This window comes from Adiantum capillus-veneris, chromosome 6, assembly GCF_014529385.1.
Source record: "Adiantum capillus-veneris isolate H3 chromosome 6, ASM1452938v2, whole genome shotgun sequence".
Classification (NCBI taxonomy): domain Eukaryota; kingdom Viridiplantae; phylum Streptophyta; class Polypodiopsida; order Polypodiales; family Pteridaceae; genus Adiantum; species Adiantum capillus-veneris.
Window position 1 is genome coordinate 113,225,868 of NC_140936.1, and position 24,793 is coordinate 113,250,660.

Below are 24,793 nucleotides of genomic sequence, written 5' to 3' on the forward strand. Positions count from 1 at the left end.
ATATGAAAAGCCATAGAGCTTGCCCACAATGCATACGCATTGTGGGAAAGATTTATGGCATGCCGTATTGCCAAAGGATTGCCATTGTGCTGTTTTTAGGGACACGAGGTAATTTTAGCGCTTGAAAATTTCTCACAAACATATGCATTGTAAGCAAGATCTATGGCTTGCCGTATCGCCAAACGGATCGCCATGGTACTATTCTAAGACTTGAAATCCACTCGCGAACATATAAACAACATAATGGCAAGCCGTTGGCAATACGGAAAGCCATAGAGCTTGCCCACAACGCATATGTGTTGTGGGTAAGCTTTATGGATTTCCGTATTGTGTTGTTTTTAATATGCGCTGTGGATAAGCTCTATAGTTTGCCGTATTGTCTAAGGTAACTTAACCTAACCTAACATATAAGATAACTTAACTTAACTTAATGTAGCTTAACCTAACCTAACCTAATATAACTCAACCTAACGTAGCTTAACTTAATCTAACCTAACGTATAAGATAACCTAACCTAACCTAACCTAACCTAATGTATAACCTAACATAACAATGTAGCTTAACTAAACATAACCTAACCTAATGTCACTTCACTTGTAACTTAATCTTAACCTAAAACATAAACCCCATCAACTACATAATTTGAAAAATGACATATATAATTCAATAAATTTTTTCTTCAAAACAAGATTTTTTCATAAACTTAAACATTTTTTTTCATAATTTAAAATGAATTTTCACAAAAAAATCCTAATTTCTTTTAAAGCATTCAAAGTTTAAAGCATGAAATTTTCTTTTTTTAATATACAAAGTAATTTAAATAAACTTAATATGCATTTAAAGGTTTGACCACTCACGTTAGTCCTATTTGAGCAATGAAAGTTGTCGCCTAAGTCATAGAACCTGCAAAAACGCACACACAAACACAAACACAAAGTTAAGCTCTAAACCCTAAATCTACAAGAAAACATGAAAATATTCTTACCTTAGTGTTATGCGCTAACCCACAAGAAACATTAGCACCAACGACGGTCTGTATGGCAGCAGATCTGTGAGAGAGGGTGAAGAGGAGAGCTTGAGATGTGGCGCAAGAATTAGTAGAAATGCGTAGAGAAAACCCGCATTTTTGGTTTTTGCAGGTACCGATGGTACAAATTTCGGTATAGGCGTTAAAATAGTCAACGGATAGGCCGTCGGAATACGCATTCGCGCTGGCGTCGGAAGACCTGCCGAAATAGGCGTTGGAATTTTGAAATTGACATTTTTTAAAAAACCTTGGCTCCCTCTTTAAATACACACACATATACCGCTGCCCGCTAGTGGTGTCGGAAATGTGGCGCCAAAATTCAAGTGACCTCTTGTAGTGAAAGACCACTTCCTTGTTGGAATCAGGGTTGCAGAGAAACGCACACAGCTTGGAGAAGACGAAGGAAGCTCAAGGCACACAGTAGAGAGTGTGTTACTTAGTATGCAATGAAAGGATAGATAGCCCTAGAATGATGGGCGTATATACAATGCACGGGGGAAAAAACCTCCTAAAGAGGGAAAAAATGCCTCGGCGGTCCTAGTGTGTTCACACACATCACTACCACATGTATATGGTAACAAATCCCCCCTGGAGTGATGCGGTGAACGAGAGCTGGCACATGAGTAAAGGGAAGTGCCATGCCTTGAGGACAGGATCAGTCCACAAAGGGGAGTAAGCCCAAAGCTTTGCGGAAATCTTCAAGCTTCTCACGAGATAGTGCCTTTGTGAAAAGATCTGCAAGGTTGTCCTATGTTGGCACATAAGCCAGGCTGATCTCTCCTGCTGAGAGCCTCTCCCTGGCATAGTGGTAATGCACCTCAATGTGCTTTGTGCGAGCATGAAAAACTGGGTTCCTCGCAACTGCCAATGCACTCTCACTGTCAGTGTAGTTAGTGTTGGCAGTGTCCTGTCCAACACCCAAATCAGCCATAAGGTGTCTGAGCCATACACACTCAACCGTAGCTGTGAAGATTGCCCTGTACTCAGCCTCACAACTCGAAGTGGCCACAATAGGTTGCTTCTTGCTCAACCATGATATACATGAACTGCCAAGCATGAAACAAAAACCACTTGTGGACACTCGTGTGTCAAAACAACCAGCCCAATCCGAGTCCGAAAAAGCATGTAACTCTAGCGTCAATGATCCCCCCTTGGGATAAAACAAGCCAAGATGTAAAGTGCCACTAAGGTAGCGAAAAATCCTCTTGACATCCTGCCAATGCTTAGACCCTGGGCTATGCATAAATCTGCTGACCTGTGAGACTGCAAACTGAATATCCGGCCTCGTGTTACATACATAAATGAGGCAGCCAACAGCAGTTTGGTAAAGAGTGATATCAGCAGGATCGCCAACAACATGTAGACTTAACTTCAAACCTGTTTCCATGGGAGTGGCAATAGGTTTGCAATCCTCAAGTCCAAACTTACATAGCAATGTCTCTATGTAACTTTTCTGACACAAGGCAACACCACCATCACACTGTTTAAATTGTATACCCAAGTAATGATGCAACAGCCCCAAATCTTTCATCTTGAAAGTAGCATTCAAATCAGCCTTAAATTCAGCAATATGTCTCTCATTTGGTCCAATGATCAACAAATCATCGACATAAAGAACCACAATGAGAAGTACATCACCCTCACGCTTTACATACAATGTGCTTTCTGTTGGACTATTATGAAAGCCTCGTTTAACCAAATGAGTGTCAGCTTTCTCATACCAAGCACGAGGAGATTGCTTCAACCCATACAAAGCCTTCTTACATCTGCACACTTTGTCCTCTTGTCCTTTTATGACAAAACCGCGAGGCTGTGTTACATAAACTTTCTCAAATATGTCACCATTCAAGAAAGCAGTAACAATGTCTGATTGATGTACATCCCAACCAAAATGAGCTGCCAATGCACATAGAAAACGTACAGTATTCATACGACAAGTGGGAGCAAAAGTCTCTTCATAATCTATGCCTTTTTGTTGTGCATAACCCTTTGCAACAAGTTGAGCCTTATGGCGATCAATCTCACCACCCGGCTTGCGTTTCAACTTGTAAACCCACTTCGTACCAATGGCCTTTTTGCCAGGAGGCAAATCACATAAAGTCCATGTGTCATTTTCTATAAGTGCATCATATTCTGATTGCATGGCAGCCATCCAATTTTCTGAATTCTGTGCTTCATCAAAAGACAGAGGCTCCTCAACATCATGTAAACTAGACACAGCCAAAGCATAACAATCTAATGCATAAGATGCATGGTGAGAGCCTGAACGAGTACCACCAGACAAAGGTACATCCAATTTACTGTCACGCAAAGTGTGCACCAACCATTTTGGCATACCTCTAGCCTGCTCATTTTTAGCCCTTTCCTCATCAAGTAAATCATGTACATCTGCATCAGTAATAGGCTGATCTGTAACATTTTCAGAAACCCCCATAGGCTGTACATTTTCCTCATTGGAAATTACATTCGTATTTCCACCACTGAAAAGAGGCAACAAAGTGTCATAAATGTCCTGTGAGCTTACATTACTGTCTCTAGTACATGACAACAAGGGCTGAACAGAATCTTACGCAAACACTACATCTCGTGAAACCAGAATACGTTTTTTTGCGGATGATACAACCTGTAACCTTTGCTTACAGCACTATAACCAACAAAAATACATTTGACAGCCTTATCATCCAATTTTTTGCACTGCACTTGTGGCACGAAAGCATATGCCAAACAGCCAAAAACACGCATGTGCTGAATAGAAGGCTTTCTATCATGCCATGCTTCATATGGAGTAATAGACTGCAAAGCTTTCGTAGGACACTTGTTAAGTACCTAAGTGTCACACATGATGGCCTCAAGCCAAAAAGAATGCGGCAAAGCTTGACTTTTGACCATACATTGTGCCATTTCCGTCAGTCACCTGTTTTTCCTCTCAGCAACACCATTTTGCTGAGGCGTATAAGGCACTGTACATTGGTGTTTTATCCCATGACTAGCCAGAAATGCATTAAATTCATGAGACATATACTCCCCCCCTCAATCGGAATGGAGGGTGCCCATAGTACATTTCGAGACATTTTCAGCCATAGCCAAAAATTGTTTGAAGCACATAAAAACTTCGGACTTTGCTTTAAGCAAAAATACCCATGCATGCCTGGAGTAATCATCAATGAAAGTCACGAAGTACAGGTAATTGCCCAAGGAAGGAGTTTGCATGGGCCCACAAACATCACTATGCACAAGCTGCAACCTGCATGTGGCCCGAATTGAACCATCCTTTGGAAACCTAGAACGTTGAATCTTACCCAAAATACATCCTTCAAAAACATGTTTGACAGGTGCTTCAAGAGGCGGCAAGGAAGCAACCATATCAGATTTCTGCAAACGCATCAAACTGGCAAAATTCAGATGACCAAAACGTGCATGCCAAAGTTTTGCATCTGAAATAGCCCTTGAATCTGCAACAGAATTTGCAAAATTTTTTCCACACTTGTCATACAAAGTGAGCTTATACAGCCCACGACACAAAAGCCCAGATGCAACAATTTCATCACCAAAACTGAGATCATGAACTGTACATCTGTCATCCACAAATTTGACTACAAGTCCAAGTCTAGCAAGTGCGGATACAGACAAGAGATTCTTCTTGATCCCAGGTACATAAAGTGCATCAACAAGTGTGAAGGAACTGCCATTAGCAGCAGTGAGCACAATATTTCCAACTCCTTGAACTGGATAAGAGGCGTTGTTGGCACAAGTGACTTAATTCCCATGAGGGACAGACTCGAGAGAGGTAAACAATTCACGATGTGAGGTAATGTGCTTTGTAGCACCACTGTCGAAATACCACACATGTGAATCTGCAGCAACTAACAAGCATGCATCATGGACAATAGGATTGTAAGTGCACTTTGCGCTAAAATCCCATTCAGCATCGACATCAGCATCACAGTCTCCTTTCAGAGAAGACTCAACAATGGCTGCATTTGTAGTGGAACTAGCATTTGCAGTGGAACCACCCTCTTTCTTCTTAGCCTCTTTGGCTTTCAACTTAGGACACGACTTGATCAAGTGATCATTAGCTTTACAATAATGGCAACGCATTTTCTTTTTTCCCTTATCACCAGAATTGCCAGACAAAGTGCTGCCAGCAGAAGCATTAGGAACAGAATTTTTACCACTCGCAGCAGAACCATAAGAAGTGGCTGCATTGCTGTTACCACCCTTTCTTTGAGAAGCAATAAAAGCCTGTTCAATTGCACGCTGTCTAGTCCTGTTTTTTCTGGAAAGTGACTCTTGCAACAGCAATGTGCATAATGCATCAAACTTGACAACTTCTCTATTTCCTTGGGTCATAAGTCTCCAAGTACTAGCAAAAGTCTGGTAAGAATCTGGTAAGGCATCAAGAAGAGTCTGCACAAGGGACCTGTCTGAAATGACTTCACCTGCAGAAATAAGTTGCTCATTGATATCCTTGAGACTAGCAAGGAAAGTGTCCATATCATCTTTCTCATGGATAATCTTCGACTCCAACTCTTTATGCAGCAAAGCAATTTTAGCCTCATTGTGACTTGCATAAAGACCTGCTAAAATATCCCAAGCCTGTTTTGCAGATTTTGCTGAACGGATGTGAGGAACAATGGTGCACTTCACAGACAATGCAATCAATGCATGAGCCTGCGCATCCTTTACATCCCAACGAGCTTGTTCTGCCGTAGGCAAAACAACTCTAATAGCTGCAATCCTTGCAGCAAGACCTGCAACATCCTCAACATCGCCTACATCCTCAGTACCAGGACGTACATCAATGCCCTGCACAATATTCCAGACGCCCTTTGACACAAGCACATGTTGCATCATATAAGCCCACATAGGGTAGTTGTCCCCATCCAACCTGTCCTCAGCAGCAAACATCTTGAACACATCTGTGTTGTTGTTGTCAGCCCTGGTAAATGCTACACCTGATGTGAAAACTGCTCAAAAATAGGAGAAATGGATCAGAAACAATACGTGCTATACAGCACAAACCGTAGCAAACAATGAGACACCTGTTTTGCAAAAAACGGCACTGACAGAAATTCTGCACAAAATGACGAAATAGCCTGTGCAGTACTGCCTGTAGTGGAAACGGAGGCCAAAATATTTGTCGACCTACAAACGCTTGCCAAAGCTCACTGAAATCGGAGAAAGTGAGCAGGCGTGTGCTGGAGCAGTTGGTGACTAAGCCCGGGAGGATGTGACCTGCTCTGATACCAATTGTTGGAATTAGGGTTGCAGAGAAACACACACAACTTGGAGAAGACGAAGGAAGCTCAAGGCACACAGTAGAGAGTGTGTTACTTAGTATGCAATGAAAAGATAGATAGCCCTAGAATGATGGGCGTATATACAATGCACGGGGGAAAAAACCTCCTAAAGAGGGAAAAATGCCCTGACGGTCCTAGTGTGTTCACACACATCACTACCACATGTATATGGTAACATTCCTATTACAATCGGATTAATTGAGCAACTTGCTACGTATCAGTTTCTCGCTGGAAGGTTGTACAAAAGAAATCGGGATGGAATATTTCTCTTATGCATCAATCCGGAGGAGAAAACCCAATACCTAAGTCAAGCGCATATTACCATAGTAGGACTTCACTTTGCGAAAGATCAGACTATGCGACGAATCTTGAGACTTGGAGTATTTTGGCCAACTATGAAGAGTGATGTTCATTCTTTTGTGAAAAATATCCTCAATGTAAAAAAAAAACACCCATACCTCATGTAACATTGTTCCAAATGTCGCTTGTTCCTAAGCGGAGTAACTATCTAGCTACTTACTTATCAAGCCGAACATTTCTTGAGAATATGAGTAAACGCCATCAAAGAGAAATTGAAATTGAAGAGAGAGATTATGCTCTTATTGGAACCAATTGTATCGGAGAGGTAAGGACCAACATCTGCGTCTTTGTGCAAATGAAGACGAATATATTCCAATTATAGAACAAGCACATGCTGGACTAGCTAGAGGTCACTTTTCTAGTGAGACCAATGCAAGAGAAATCTTAACACTAGAATGGTAACCTAACAGGACATAAAAGTGTCCTTTCAGGGTTTTGGGAAAAAATTCCAAAACCATAGTAGATCCACTCATTTTGAAAAACCATTTCATGAGCTTATAGTTCAATAACTACTACATATGGAAAAAATGAGAAACTTGTAATTTTTCTCATCCCTTGGTCACTACAAGCCTCCAAAGTTGATGGACCAGTGCATTTTGTCCAAAACAGCAATTTCTTACGGTTGATTGCATATAAATAAGTGTGGGGATTTTTGTAGGACATAAGATAAAATGCCCTGTTAACTTCAATGGGTTGGTGACCAAAACATATGGTTGCTTTTACCTCACTAATTTTTTTTTGGGCAAAAAAAATAGGTACAAAAAAGTTGCATTTTTGCCATTCTGCGGACCTATCATCAAAGTTTCTATAGTCACGCTCAATACAGATACTACATACATGTTTTCTTAGTTCCCTTTGGGCCTTTGGATTCAAAAGGAGCCATGGAGCATGTCAAAAGGATAATGGATCTCTTACAATTGGAACCTTGGGGGCAATGATAAAGTACTAAATACAGCAAACATGAAAAAACTGGGTTTAGCATTGTGACCTCTAGAAACCCATAGAAACTACTCAATATCTAACCATGTGTAGTCTATGATTAGATGTGGTTACTACCTACAAAATACACACAATTGGTCTAAGAAACTAGCAATATTGAGAAAGTTATACTTGCTACTCTAAAATGTATCGTATTCTTCATCAATCAAAACACTCAACCATCATCATATACTATTGTATATAGCATATTAGGTTCCCCAAAACTCAAGGAAGATTAGCTTTATATTATACATTACCATTACACAATCAAAATTGAATTTGGATATCAAGAAAGCCACCAAAAAAATCATAAAAGTGCTAATTTTGGCCAAAAAACAGGATTATGCAATTTTTGTAAATTGGTCATAGCTTTCAATTTTAACACTTAGATCTCCCTACAAGCATCAAAACATGTTGAGAACTATGAAGGCCTAACCTCTAGCCATCTAAACCTCACAAACATGAAGTTTAGAGTGGTATAGTTGTCAAAAATTGAAAAAAAGCCAAAAAGAGGACCCGTTTTTTCACACAGTTTAGGTTCAAAAATGTTGTGGAAGAGTAAGGTTAATGGTGAGATCGATACTCGAAAAAAAATGCTAAGTTTTTTTCAGCTCATAAGACAACTTTTTGGATATATAGCACCTAAAAATTCATTCTCATACTCTTCAAATAATTCAAGCAAAATGGTCACTTAACAGGACACAAAAGTGTCCAAGGACATAAAAGTGTCTTGTTACCATTCTAGTGTTAATGGTAGGCATATGGTGGCCAACACTTTTTGCAAATGCCAAAGAATATGTTCAGAGATGTGATGCTTGTCAACGAGCAAAAATTCCTACACGTGTAGATAGCATGTCCTTAAGACCAATGATGGGAGCTAGAGCTTTTACAAAATGGGGTATAGATTTTGTTGGGCCAATACAACCACCTGCTTATAGAACCAAAGCTCAATATATCATTGTAGCTACGGACTATTTGACCAAGTGGACCGAGGCTAAAGCAACTCAAAAGAATGATGCCATAACCACTGCCGCATTCTTATATGAGTATGTGTTCACAAGATATGGAATGCCAATAGAAATTGTCAGTGATAGGTGAACTCATTTCCTCAATGAGGTAATCAAGTATCTGCCTAATGAATTTATGGTCATCCATAAAAAATCAGCTCCCTATCACCCCCAAGCAAACGGGCAAGCTGAGCATACGAATAAAATTCTTAGCTCAGTATTGACCAAAGTGGTTAGTTCAAGACAATGCAGCTCTATCGGCTTATCGAGTTTCAGTCAAAGCAGGTTTAAATGCTACACCCTTTAATCTTGTTTATGGTCTTGATGCCATACTGTCAATAGAGTTTCTACTGCTGACACTAAGGGTAGCTAAGGATCTTAAGTGGACTAGGCATGAATTGTCAAAGAGACTTGAAGATTTAGAAAAGCTAGATGAGCAAAGGCTAACTGCTGTAGCTCACATCTATGCACAAAAGCGAAAAAAATAGTTTTTTGATTACCATATAATTACAAAAATCTTCAAAAAAGGGGACGTCTATTCCCTTAAGCAACTAATTTCCAAGTTTAAGAAAAAGGGAAAGAGGCCGTTTATCATTGAAGATGTATCTTCAAGTGGAGCAGTTAAGTAGTTATTCACCATATGTTGAACCGATGGCCAATTGGATTAGTGGATGTCATTTAAAGAAGCACAATTTGCCACTAAGCAATGAATTGCTAGAAAGAATGCATGCAGCTAAGCAAAGAAAAATAAAATGACAACAGGTTATTGATGAAGCCCAAGAGGAAGCTCGCTTTGATTACTTAAAAGGAAAGTTTCTCTTAAGAATCAACAAATACCTATTCCCATCAACACCCTAGAAATAAATGACCGACAATGGGAATTGTAGAAAGATGCAATGTCAACAGATGATGAATGGTTAGATGGAATGGACCTTTGCATCAAAGTACATCTCAACAATCATAGCACAAATGCATTGGTCGATACAAGAGCTTGAGTAAATGCAATTAGTTATTTCACATACAAGAAAGCAACCAATCACTCTTTGACGGTAGGAATAGTGATTATCAAAGGATGCAACAAGAACCCAACACCAACATTGGGAGTAGTCAACTTAAATGTGATAGTACATGGATTTCATGTCCTCATCAGTTTGTATGCTTAACAGATGAACACATGAATGAGAAAATGATTCTTGGAATCTCATGGATGCAGACATACAAGGCAGTACTAGATTGGGATAGAAATCATCTCAAGTTATCACTTAAAGGTGGACAACTCATTGTTCCAATTGCACCAAGCAAAGAGGAACAGAAAGTAGGCTACTAGCAAAGTAAACCATGGAGCAATCAATATTCTCCATCCTATCGACAAACAAATGCTCCAAGTAGCATGCGAGGAGTCAGGAAAATTTGGGTACCAAAAGCACAGCTTAAGGACAATCCGATTCAAATCTGGGTGCCCAAAACATCATAGAAAATACCAAAGACGGTTCCTATTAGCAGCAAGCTAACGTTGACATCATTTTTCGGAGTTGCTAACGCGGACATCATTTTTAGGAGTTCTCCTTGTAAAACGATTATTATTTTGATAAATCGAGAATATTGTAACTCTTATTTTCTTGGTAAACTTTTTAATTAATGAGTCGGGGCTACAAGCTTCCAGATTGTGTCAGCCAGTCAATTCCTAGTTTTGGTAGAACTCCAGATTATTACTTTTGACCACCCAAAAACCTTGGCTAAGGTATAAAGCCAATTTTTTAAAGTTTTTTTTAAGTTTTGGATAAGAAATACACAGCGTGAGCTAACGACGCTCACTTCTCTCCTTCTCGTGCTTCCTACTCCCTCTCCAATTGTCACATCGTGAATGTGTTTGTTGCATTGCAATTGCAGGTAAGAGCTCTACGCATTGACGTAAGCCATTTACAATATTTTGTAGCTTTTGGTGTCGTCGACCCGTGGCCTAATTTCATTATAACTAGGAATTTACACTTTTAAAATGAAAACTAAGCATAGGTGGGTATTGGGGCATCATTGCTAAGCATTTAGATGCATTCTAGGTCAAAACTGACCAGGTCAAAAATCCACTGCTGTTAATAATTGCGATTTTGGAACTTGACCTAAAGAGGGGTTTGAGGTCATAGGCATGTGTGCTTAGGTCTTATAAACTTGTCCTCGAAGTTTCGTTACGTTTGGATGTCGTTTGATGCTGTAACGGATGTGATTTTCTTGCCGATGAGCGATTGTCTTTTGGTGATTTCAGTCACTTGAGTGTAGCTTGAGTTAGATGCGAGTTGTTAGTTGTTTTTCTAGAGATTGACAACCTCTTGTAGCCTCTATGCACTAGTCAAGTCAGCTTCATCCCATGCTTTGACAAATTAATCGTGGTTCTCGTTAATACTGCAATAAGATAGGATGGTGAGGTTAGACATGCGTCCCACATTTGGTGCCGCTGTCGGGGATCAAAGAGATCTAAACTAGGAAAAAACACGAGCGTCTTGTGTAATTGTCCATTAACTTTCTCTAAATTCACCTAGAAATAAACTCTCTTTTAGAAACTGCATAGCCTAAGATTGTCGTCCTTTGCTATGTAGAAGTAGCTTGGAAGTAATCGTACTTGCTAAGTACCTTTAGGATTTTAGGATTGTAGATTTAGATTAGGATTTGGAGAATGATTGGCAGATGAGACAAGTGTTAAGGTCAAGACTCTGAAAAACATAAAAAACACAAGAAAATGAGTGTTTGTGGACACTTTCCACAACCCCATTGCATGAGAAACTAGGAGTAGGGTAAGTAGGATCCGAGGTGGATTTCAGAACATTGCTCTCTCTGAAAGAATCAAGTGTGATTGTTATGAAAAAATGCAGAATTTTAGGTCTATGGCTAGAAATAGCTTGAAAAGACTCGAATTCACTCAATCCGACTGGAGAGCAAGCCTGAGAGTTGTGCGAACCAGTGGGTAATCTCAAAGACAGTTTGAGGTAAACATTTCAAGAAGTTGACCAAAACTCAGATTATTTACTTTTTCTTGACATTTTAGGCCAAATTAAGTTGTGACTTGATTTATAGGCTTTAAAAACATCATAAAAAGATTGTCTTTGAGAAAATTGCAAAAAAATGCCCATTTCAAGCCTCAAGTTAATAATCACGATTATTAACCTTTTTGCTCTAAATAGACCAAGATTCATACCATTGACCCATTGCATGTGTACAAACAACTTTCTAAAGGCCCAAGAGATTTGGATCACTAAACTGGCAAAAAACTAGGTAAAAACTAAAGTTTGTACTGACTTTTTGAATCTTGAGTGTGAAATGAAGAAAAATGGATCCAAACTTGTTGAAAATTGATTCATAGGCTTATATTGATGTGATAAACATGTGTATATGCTCATTTGATAAAAAACTTACAAAATTTTGGCAAAAGTAAATAATCGCGATTATTTACATCTGCTTTGTTTTTGAACTTTTTTGACCAAGTTGGCATACCACTAGCTTTACCATGTTGTAATAAGCCCAAAAACCAAATTTGGTAAGATTTGAATCATTGGATTGAAAATTGGGACTAAAACTGCAAAGTTATTTTGCGGACAGATAATTGCTGACCATTTGACCAAAATTTGTCCAAACTTGTTGAAAATTGGCTAATGACCTTGACATAAGGTGCTTAACAGATCTGTGTCAAAGTTGGGATAAAAATTTGCAAAAAATTATCATGAGTAAATAATCGCGATTATTTACATCTGCTTCAAAATCTAGTGATTTTGCAAATTTGAGTATATCACAAGGTCAAGCACATAAAGTAGACCCCACAAATCCATTTTGGTGAAATTTGGACCACAAAAGTGAGACTTAAGCGAGATTCTCGAAATCAGGGTCTACAGACACGGGACAGTGGGCAAACTTGATCAAATTTTGTCCAAACTTGTCGAGCTTACCCAAAGGCTTTAACAAGTTGTATACTTGCTAAACCAATCCAAAAAGTTCCAAAATTGCGATTATTTACTTCTGCTATCCAGAGACTTCAATTTTGACTTTTGGGCTTATATAAAGTTAGAACAACATAATATAAGGCCATAGGAAAAAATTGGGTTCAATCAGATCAGAATTGGCACGGATACACTCAGTTTACAGGTTGTAGATTAGACCTTTGATTTTGCTAAGCTGAATCTGAAAGTCAAAGTTTTGACTTCCATAGCACGATTTGAAGTGATATGCAGAGACCAATCACTGGAGTTCTCAAGAACTCTACTGTCCTTATAGAAGAATAGCTAATCGGATTGATCTTGTACAAGAAGTAGATTGTAGGCGAGGAATCAGTGGCTTGACCGAAAGTGAAATTGAATCAAGTGTAAAGACAAGTCAATCCTTGGTGAGTACTCTATCCAAGGCTTCATACGTCTATATGAACCTTAGATCCGGTCGCGTAATAGGAAATCAAGGCCTATTCGGGGAAAGCACCGGTAGAGTATCCATGAAAGAAAGCGTAAATCAAGGCAACTCCTTGCACACAATTCCTGAAGAAGTCTCATACACTTTTTCAAATTCAATATCCGAAATGTCTTCTTACTCGACTCTCTCAGAGACCGAAACAACAATGCGCTACAAGCATATACTTTCTTTTTATAAGACTAATTGTCATGGAGCCCAAGTTTACTTGGATCCTAACGAAGAGTATGCTGTTCGCATTGATGACCATGGTATTGAGTTTGAAGAAGAGATTAGGGCAAATAAACAAGGAAAAATATACATGGATCGAAACGGAACTTAATATGTACAAGTCGAAAATCCGGATGTGATAGAAAAATGGGGATTAGAGGTAAACACTATAATCCCAAACATGTCAGCAAAAGAAGGACCACCAACTTTGGAATTCGAAGGATATGATCAGGTAGATTTGAAGCCTTTGAAACGGCTTAGTACGGATAATCCTAGGATCAGAGTCTATTATTGGGAAGATAGAAACATGAAAGATCTTTTGTGGACTTCTCATGCTAGACCAAGACAATTAACGACCATGAAGATCATCTATATCTTCAAGATCAAAATAAGGGATCGCTGGATCTACCAACTTACTTGTTTAGGGATTGTTATAACAACAATTTTGTCATGATGACTCCTGAAGAGGTAGAACAAACCAAATACCAGGGGTATTATATACGGGATTGGATATTGGGTCAAGGACCAGAACTCACTCCAAGAGACGAACATTATGAGAGATCATCTAAGAGTAACGTGAAGAAACCAAAAACCACCTCATCACGTAGAAAACCGGGTGACACTAAGGCCAATCCAGGGCTACACGAGTCACTATTTCCTACAGACTGGTTTGAAGGACTTGGAACATGACCAACTCCCAGAAGACCTGGAGTTTCACCGAATTGATATGTCAGATCAGCTGATTATAAAAAATAGGTCAGAAAATACAGTGGATCAAGGGATCCATATGACCACTTAGCAAGCTTTAAGCAAGGGCTAATAGCACAACGAATATTTGATTTCCCTACTCAATTCGAGGGGTTTGGAATGACATTAGAAGGAAAAGCTTTGACATGGTTCCAAAACATTCCACCAAGGTCAATCATGGACTTGAATACATTAGCTCAAGGATTTATAGGTGCTTGTTCTAAAACGGGGATTAAACATAATATAGTAGCTCAAATCTACAACTTTAAACAGAAACATGGTGAGTCTGTTAGGGATTGTGCAACCCGAATGAAACAGTACATTGCCAGATACCCAGAAATGGAGATACCTGTAGAGGAATGACTTGTATCATTGTTTTTGGAGGGACTGCTAAACAAAAAACTTCATGCTATACTCTATAGTAAAAAGCATACAACCCTAGAGGCATGTGTGTCTGATGCTATTGACCTAGGAGACAATTGTGAGATCTTCAATGAAGAGGATGTCCCTAAGGATAACCAAAGCAAGAAGATCGCATCCACAAAACCAGCACAAGTGGGAATGGCTGATGCCGCACCACTCTCAGCCATAGAAGATATGCTAAAAAGGATGAATGACATGATGAACAATATGCAAAAAGCACCTATGAGAGGACCAGGATAGGGGATAAATCCACAGGGACAACCAATTAGGCCACAAAAATGGTGTGCAATCAAGGGTAAATGGACCAACCATGAGACCCATGAGTGCTACTTTAGACCAAAGTATGATGGGAATGGTCAATATGTGCCGATGAGGCCCCAGTGACAACCCATGTACATATATCAACCTAATATGGCTCAAGCTCAAAGACCACCAATGGGAATGGAGAGAACTCAACTTGTGTTGGGACAACAACCTCCTTATCCAGGACATAATGCGGTCCATATAAAGTACATGCACTCAGAAGGAGTCATAGATGAGCAAGCATTAGTGTCTGTTACAACCTATGCAGAGCCTAGTCCATCTACAATAATGGTAGAGGGAGACTGGTATAGCCCACACCCACCACCAATGGAGGAAACCATGACTTATGCTCCACCAGAGCTAGCACCAATGTATTATGTAGCTAATCAAGGTGTCACACCTCCCATGGGAAGACCCATGATGAAGCTCAGAACAGGAAACTGTCATAACTGTGGTGCGGATCACCATTGGAAGAACGAATGTCCAGAGCCAGATAGAAATATCAAACCAATTGAAGCCTATTGCGTACAATGCTTCAAAAAAGGAGGACACTTTCTAGAAGAATTTCCTAAGAATCCATTGAATAAAGGAAAAATTGTAGTCAACGTAGTCCAAGTGATGCCTAGTAGCTCATCAGAGAGTGAACCGATTGTTCCAATCAAGGTAATCACTAGAGCCCAGGCAAAGAAAAAGAAACACAATTCCTCTGATGATTCAGAGAACACAAAAGTTTCTTCTCAAAGAATCAAAAGGAGCAGAAGCAAAAGATATGAGATGAGAAAATAAAAACAATGTGCTGAAAACGAAGAGAAAGCAAAAATGCTAGCCCAAGACAAGTTGAAAGAAACTGGCAGCGAATTCAAGGAAACAACCGCAAAATCTAGAGGATCCATTTTGGTTGATAAAATTTTTGAGACTACCAATGCTACCTTGGAAGCTTACCAAGTAGGACTTAAAGCATGCCAAAACATGGAAAACAAATGGAAAAACTATCCATCTCCAGTCATGGAAGCAGCTAAGCTGGAAGCTTATCAAAACTTGGTAAGAATCACGCAAGAAATGCTGGATAAACAAAAACCCAAGCTTGAAAATATTGCAGAACCGGAAGAGCTTGCGGTAGAGGAAACGAAAGAAAAATCTCATGTGGTGGTAGAACCCCACCTTGAAACAAATGAATCATAGCTCATAGTGCCGCACAACGAAGATGCCTTAGATGAAATTTCATTTGTAGAAGAAGACTGACCAGGACACTTATGGGAAAAGGTAAGAGAGATCAATGATGGGAGCCTAACTCTAAAGTCAGCTCCTATAGAGGAAGTCTGGTTGGATAACCTACCATCTGATATAAACATGGATATACAATCCTTTTACGGGGATTGCGGATTAGAGGCTTCAGGAATATCTAAACCCTTGACATTAAAAACATTACCTTCTTACTTGGGAGATAACGAAGATGAATCTATCATTTGCAAGACCACTCAATTAAAAAGAGCGAAACAGACCCTAGAAGTAGACAACATTCATTCAATCATGTCTACACCTATCCAATGCACTCTTACTTTGGGAGAACTATTGAAACTCAGGCCATACTTATGGAACGATTTACAGAAAACCCTAGAGAAGGTCGGGATAATGGGGATAATCTCTAAGAATCTGAGAAACTTGAAAAAAGAGATGGAAAACAAAGAGATTCGATCAGTTCCTATAAACAAGGTTGAGAATATTATGAAGGGGAAGAAGGAAACACCACCCTCCCAGTGACATATAATGACATTGAAACCATGGCAATAATGGATAGTGGAGCTGGCATACCCATAGCCACTAAAGCAGTATGGGAATCCTGGAGACAACTATCCATTAGACAAACAAGAATGAAATTGTAGTTGGCTGACGGACACACTAAGAGACCACTAGGGCTACTAGAAAAATTGATAGTCAACTCTTGTGGAATTGAATATCAACCCACTTTTGCCATAGTAGATTTTGGGAAAAAACTCAACTATGAATTCATATTGGGAAGACCTTTCATGCGACTGGTACAACTTACTTAGGATTGAGGAAACGACTATCTGTACTTGAAGCAGGTGGGATCTATAACAAGAGCTAATCTGAAAGATCACACCTATAGAGATGTCTTAAAAACACCCATCCAAGAGTTTGATTCAGTCTCTTCGGCTGAAACTAAACTCCCATCATGGTTAAACAAAGACACTCCTATTTGAATGTGCGGAGCTTCAGAAAATGGAAGCTTAAGACGGAAAGAATGTAGAAAGGACTGTACAGATAAAGCCTATGTACCTGAACCCTTTCCGGAGCATTTATTCAAACCATTCGAATGGACTCAAATTTTAGCGACAATGGATGTATGTGTGAATACGTCTGTGCCTACTCAATTTTGCAATGAGGATGGTTACGACATAATTCCCATCCAAATGATGTCAGTCCTTAACATTGAAAAAAAAGATGAGGAAACAAAAGACTTGATGAAAGCTCAAAAAATCTTTTTTGACCTCTATTACGACACAATTGATGAGTTAGATGAACACTCAGCTACCTCAGAAGATTCGGGATCAGAGAAAGAGCATACGAGGGCTCAATTACTCTTAAAGGGAGGGGAGGAAAAGTTTTTTGACTTTCCAAACCAGAAATCGAGAAGACAAAAATGGTATAGAAGAAAAAGCAACACTAAAATCGTGAAAGCACGACCTATGCCATTGGTCTCCAGTAAAACACAGTTCTTGATGCAGATAGATGCTTATGATTGTGTCAAGGAAAAAATAATTGGCAGATATCCTTCAAACAGAGATTTAAGATTGTCTCAGACATCTAGAAAAACATGGAAGGGTACTCATGAAGAATATCAGGATAAAAAACCACTCATGGTCAGAGTCGAGAGGAAAAAGAAATATCAAGAGTTGAAAAAAGCTCTAAAGGAGATATACACCACCGAAATGGAAACCACGGAAGAGGATGGTAAGGATGTAATGCATGTTGCATCCCATCACAAAAAGTATACTCTCCAAGATCAGAAAATCATAATCGAACAATTTGTTAGGGAATCACGGAAACAAGGCGAGTCTTACGAAGGACCTAAAAATGCTAAAAGGGTAGACTTGGTTGAACCACGAGAAGAGCCTAGACCGGATTACATCGCAAATGACCTAATAGAAGAAGAAGAAAAGCTTTTGCTAAGTCTGTTAAAGAAATACTGGGATATCTTCACTTGGTCTTAGAAGGATCTCAAGGGGGTTGATCCAGAAATCTGTCAACATACTATACCCATGAGAGATGATGCCAAACCAAGTAGACAAAGACCATACACTTATAACAAAACCTTTGCCAGAAAGATCAAAGAGGAGATTGAAAAACTAAAGGAAGCCGAATTCATTTATGAAATTGAACACACTGATTGGGTGTCTCCAATTGTGGTAGTACCTAAGAAAAACGGGAAATTACGAGTGTGTGTTAATCTCAAAAAAGTGACGGTCACTACCATTAGGGATAACTTTCCTCTTCCGATAAGTGAGCATGTTTCAGAATGAGTGGCAAGAAAAGAAGCTTACAGCTTCTTAGATGGCTTTTCCGGATACAATCAACTTTTGGTTGACCCAAAAGATTCGCACAAAACTGCTTTTGCAACAGAATGGGGTATATTTGCCTATCGGGTTATGCCGTTTGGGCTAACTAATGCTCCAGCCACATTTCAGAGATTAATGAGCCATGATTTCAAAGAGTATCTTTGAAAATTCTTGGAAGTATACATGGATGATCTATGTGTACATTCATCAATCAGAGCTGATCATTTTGAACACCTCAAAAAGCTATTCGAGAAATGTAGACTTTACAAGATTTTCTTAAACCCTGAAAAGTGCACATTCATGGGGAGACAAGGAAAAATCCTAGGACATATAGTGTCTAGAAATGGCATAGCTACCGATATAAAAAAGATTCATGTCATTGCTGATTTTCCTAGACCAACAACGGTCAAGGGGGTACAAACCTTCATGGGACATTGTGGATACTACCGAAGGTTCATCTACATGTATGCTATAATTGCAAAACCCATGTATAGCTTGATTACACACTTTGAATGGACCGAGGCATGTAAAGAATCCTTCATGAAGCTTAAGAAAGCTCTCACCTCCACTCCAAAATTGAAAGCACCCGATTGGGATAAGGTATTCCTCGTACATGTAGATGCTTCAAACTTTGCTATTGGCTGTATACTAGCTCAACCATATGGGAAACTTGACTTTCCTATTTCTTATGCTAACTGACAATTGAATATGGCAGAAAATAATTACACCACCACTAAAAGAGAAGGACTAGGAATGATCTATGCCGTTAAAAAGTATTGTCAGGGCCATACCCAGACTAGACCCTACTCACCTCCCTTAGTCCTCCAGACCGTTCCAGGGAATGATGTAGATCTATCTGCAGGTATCCCTCCCACTTGGGACCGACACATAGACAAGACTCCGGCTTATCTCAAATGCCAATCCAAGGGGGTACATCCCTTCATTCAATGATTCTACCCGCTTCTCATAATCAATCTATCCTTGATAGCTTTCCGCACCCAAAATCGTGGTCCTTAGTCTTGATTCTCTTCATCTTTAACTTGAGGATCTGCTCTTGATTTCTTGTTCTCCCTTGGTTCATGGTGATAACCCCTTTTTCTTGACAAGTAGGCATGGCAGTTATCACTTTTCCCTAAGAAGAGGGATCTTGCAATCCTACCTGGTCTCGCCCGTCCCTGATTACCCATTTTTATCCCATGTAGTCCTAGCGTTTCACATAAAATTTTTAAATCAACATCCGATCATGTGACCCTCCGGATTCGCCCACCCACCAAACCATTTCATGAAAATCCCTTCCCGAGGTAGTACTTAACTACTACAAAATCAGGATGACAGTAGTCTATCAGACATCATCAAACAACAAGCAGCATGCAATCTGTTGCATACCCTCATTTAGGGAAATTCATCTGTTTGTTTCCACCAGATATTTATTTAGAAACTTTTAATTAATTTCCTTTCCTTTATCTGTTATAATTAGCTTGTAACTAGTTTACTAACTAATCATGCAACACATTTAGTTTCAACCAATTCATCTTGCCTCCCCATTCAGGCCAAGATAATCAACTACAAGCTATCAAAATGGAAACACCTTCACAATATTTTCCAGAATTAAGTGTTTGGGAAATGCTCATCAAGTAATTTAATCATTCCTTCCTAAGCATTTTATTTCGAGAGGTATAGCACCATTTGGTGTGACGGATGACAGATGCACAGGATAGCCCCTATATTCCTAGCATTTCCAGTTCTTTTTCAAGCAACCAAGTCGAACAAATTTCCTTAATTAAATTCACATCATCCTCTCTGAGTATAACCTTCTCATCCAACTATTGGCATTAGGCCATACCCGGATTATGGCTGATTTCCAATAAGATACCGTGGATACTTCACCCAGCCGAGCAAAAATAAAACAAACCCATTCATCCCTTATCCCTCGGGCATGAATGACCTAGGTATAACAACTTGCCGGTTACGCTTCCCTAGCCGAAAAGGGTCAATCTCCGACAAGTTCCCCAAGAGAATCCTCTCAATGGGCTGGCCTTTCAATCAAATTGACCCCAAGAAGATCCATATTGGTTCCCAGTCATTTCCAGGAAATCTTCAAAACTCCTAGTTAAATCTATGTTTTGCAATGGGCTATCCCTATCACCTCTCGAGATTCCTTTTTAACTCCTAGTTGGTAATTTCCAGGTTCATTCATTTATCAACCTGAATTCCTACTTTCATTAATTAACTACCAACCAAGTTTATTTAGAAAAATACAAGCGAGTTTTTGCCATAGGCAGTTTGATGGTTAATGTCTCTTTGGAAATGCCAACTTTTTAAGTTGAATCCCCGTTTTGTACGATTCCTAGGTTTCTGCAATCCTTTTCCATCCATGGGGCATCTCCATGGAATCTTGTAGAGTTTTCGGTTCAAACAACACAGAGGTCAATTCCGCGAAGTTATCCCCTATCTCCCCCATCCTGTATTTGCAAACAGACTTGAGATTGAAAACTTTAGAAATACTCTTCAATACCAAAAATTGAACTACTTCTATCGAGCTTACACTACAAGAGGCCCTTCACATTAGCGACGCTTGCAGTGCGACGCTCAAAAGTGAAAATTCACGACGTCGCTATGTGAGTCGCTAAATTACAAGTAATTTAGCGACGCTCATAGCGACGTCGGCAAGGCTAAAAAAATAACCGAGAGCGTCCGAAAACTCAAATCTCAGATCTGAGTTTTCGGCGTGCTCAAGCAAGGAAGGTAACTCTCTCCCCCTCTCTCTCTTTCTTCTCCCCACACACACACACACACGAGGAGAGGAAGGAGAGCCAGGATTCTCCTTCCCTCTCCTTACTCTCATGTTCCCTTCCCCTCTTTCTCTCTCCCTCTCTCTCTCTCTCTCTCTCTCTCTCACACACACACACACACACACACACACACACACACACACACACATTGTGTTTTTGAGTGTGAGAGAGAGAGAGAGAGAGAGCACAAGCATAAACAAAAAACGCACACACACATGCATAAACAAAGAATGCACACACACATTGAGAGAGGAAAAGAGAGAGAGAGAGCATGCATAAACCAAAAACACACACACACATGAATAAACAAAGAATGCACACACATTGAGAGAGGAAAAGAGAGAGAGAGCATGCATAAACCAAGAACGCACACACACATGCATAAAAAAAGAATGCACACAGACATTGAGAGAGGAAAATAGAGAGAGAGAGAGAGAGAGAGAGAGAGAGAGAGAGAGAGAGAGAGAGAGAGAGAGAGAGAGAGAAAGAGAAAGAGAAAGATATAAAATAGAGAGAGAGAGAGAGAGAGAGAGAGAGAGAGAGAGAAAGAAGAAGAAGAAGAGAGTCTTAACATCGTAGGAAACTATCCCAAGAGACCTTAAAGATCTAGTCGACAAGAGTTGAACTCAAGACCTGTTATTCATGAGGGAAATGACATAACCAATCTATCACACTTTGATGATAGAAAAGTTATACCATTTTTCTCCTTTTTTTATTGGTGTGCACACACACCTTCACACACACACCCGAGAAGAAGAGAGTTTAATTTAACGTCGTAAGAAACTAATTAAAAAGACCTAAAGATCTAGCCGACGAGGAGTTGAACTCAAGACTTGTTATTCAAGTGGGAAATGGAATAACCAATCTACCACACTTGGGTGATAGAAAGGTTATACCATTTTTCTCTTTTTATTGGCGCGCGCACACACACACACACACACACACACACACACACACACACACACACACAAGAAGAAGAGAGTTTTAACGTCGTAGGAAACTATCCCAAAAGACGTTAAAGATTAAGTTAGATGTAGACTTACGTTAAATTAGATTTAGGTTTATTTAAGTTAAATTAGATTAGATTTAGGTTTATTTTTAGTTAGATTTACGTTTGATTAGATTTAGGCTTATTTACGTTAGATTGACATTTACGTTATTTACCTGTTATTGAAGAGGGAAATGGCATAACCAATCTACCACACTTGGCTGATAAAAAGGTTATACCATTTTCTTCTTTTTATCGTTTAAGATAATGTTAGATTTAGATTTTCGTGTAGGTGCAACTTAGAGAGCCACCAACGCTTGTCAGAAATGGTGAGTCCCTCTCTCTCTCTCTCTCTCTCTCTCTCTCACACACACACACACACACACACACACACACACACACACACACACACACACACACACACACACACACACAACACTGTGGCTAATTTGTTGTGTTTGCATCGCCTGGGGAAATAACAGTGTAACCGCAAAATGTTTCAAGGCCGAAACGTTTCACCCTGAATCCAAAATGAGACAGCAATGAAACGTGAGACCGAAACGTGCGTTTACCGACTTTGAAACTAAAACTATGATAACTTGTTGTTAATTAGACGGTTTGTGTTTCACTTGGTGAGCGAAACGTTTCAAGGCCCGAAACGTTTCACCCATCCTTACATGCCAAAATGCGTTTCATGGTGACGTTGGGAAAGAATGAAATATCAGCAAGCAGGGGACAGAAGAGAAGTCGAAGTAGCATGCGCCAAGAAGAGGGCACTCATGGAGAGCTGCTCCCAAGCTCTAAGGAGAGTCACACGGCTTCGCAGAAGTTCCAAGAGACGTGCAAGCAAGTAAGTGGTTACACGCAAGAACTACTGCATAGCTACATAGCTTTCAAAAGTGCCATGCGCAAGATCTTGACTGATGGGAGCAGCAATTTTTCAAGCACTGATCGCTTTGTTCTCATATTAATTCTGCTGGGAGAGACCACCTCCCTGATGGGCAAACTGGAGAAAGCTTGCAGATTGTCAGAGGAGGAGCACTCTAGATCTCTCATTGCAGCTCTAAAAGATGAGAAGAAGAGTTTGGTAGGTCTTTTACCCTTCAATGGAGCGAATCACCACATGTTCAATTAGGTTAGATTTAAGATAAGATTTTGGATTGATTTTTTATATTAGAGTCTAACTTTGAGATTACGGTAAAAAATTAGAGTTAGACGAACGATGAAAAGATCTACTGTGAAAAGATGTTAAGATGCTATGAAATGCTATAGCTAGAGAAGAGGCAAAGGGGTTTTGTCCACTACATGCAGTATCATGTAGACGTGGGTGTGTAGATTTCTTGTACCCACAAATATAGGCATTGACAAATAAAGATGAGATTATAACCCGATGGTTCTGATCTCCGTGCACCTCTAGACCGAGGTGTGTGGGGATTGGACATGACTAGAGAATGTGAGGTAGTTTACAGTGTGAACAAAGAGAGAGAGAGAGAGAGAGAGAGAGAGAGAGAGAGACGAAGAATGCCAATAGAATATTAAATTTTTTGTCCAGGCTATAAGATTTTTACCCTCATTATGAGTAGTGATGAGGATGTGGGGCCGTCCAACCGAAACACCTATCTCTCAACGAGCGTCTTATGTCCTTGTAATCAATGCAAGGCTATGCGATGGACAAGATGCCTTTCTTTGTAGCACGTTCGCGAATTTGGCGAGTTCGATCCATCTATTATAGATCGAGTTGTTGCCAATTATAACTCGTCGGACTCTGGCGCTGACCAACAGGCATCAATCTTGCAACCCAATAGACGTGTTCGCAGGTGCTTTGGTCAAGCAACATATGTGAGGCCACAAGATGTAGCCTCTGACAGCTTAGGGGATGATCATGCAGATCACATTCCCAACGAGGCAATGTTTGAGCCCGAGATTGATGAAATGATCGAGACGATCATTGATTCAAAAAGGCTTATCTATGATGATATGAAAAGTGAAGCCGATACGCCATTGTATAATGGAGCACGTGTGTCTAGATTGAAAGCGCTCCTGGTTCTTCTCAACATGCAGGCAAAGTTTGGATGGAGTGACACTAGCGTCACAACGCTTTTCAGGTGATCTATTACAATTAGTTTACTTTAATAAAACTCTAAATGTATAATGATCTGATAGATTTTTACACAACTGTACCGTATTTTTATGTTGTGTAGATTGCTCAAAGAGCACATACTACCAGCTGATAATGTGATGCCAGATTCTCGAGAGGAAGCAAGAAAGATTTTTTGAAACTTGGGGATGGATTACAATTCGATCCACGCTGGTCCTAATGACTGTATTCTTTTCAGAGGGGAATACATAGACATGGAGAAGTGTCCGAAATGTGATTCCGAGAGATATCGAGTAGATCTCCATAGAACAAAAATTTCACAAAAGGTTTTGCGACATTTCCCTCTGCTTCCTCACATCAAGAATTTCTTCGAATGTAAGTCCATGGCTGCCCTAGCATCATGGCATGAGGAGAATAAATCTTCGGATGGTGTGCTACGGATTCCTGCAGATTGTGCAGCCTGGAAATATATAGATGGAACATGGTCGGATTTTGCCAGGGAAGCTCGAAATTTGCGCTTAGGCCTGGCTATGGATGGC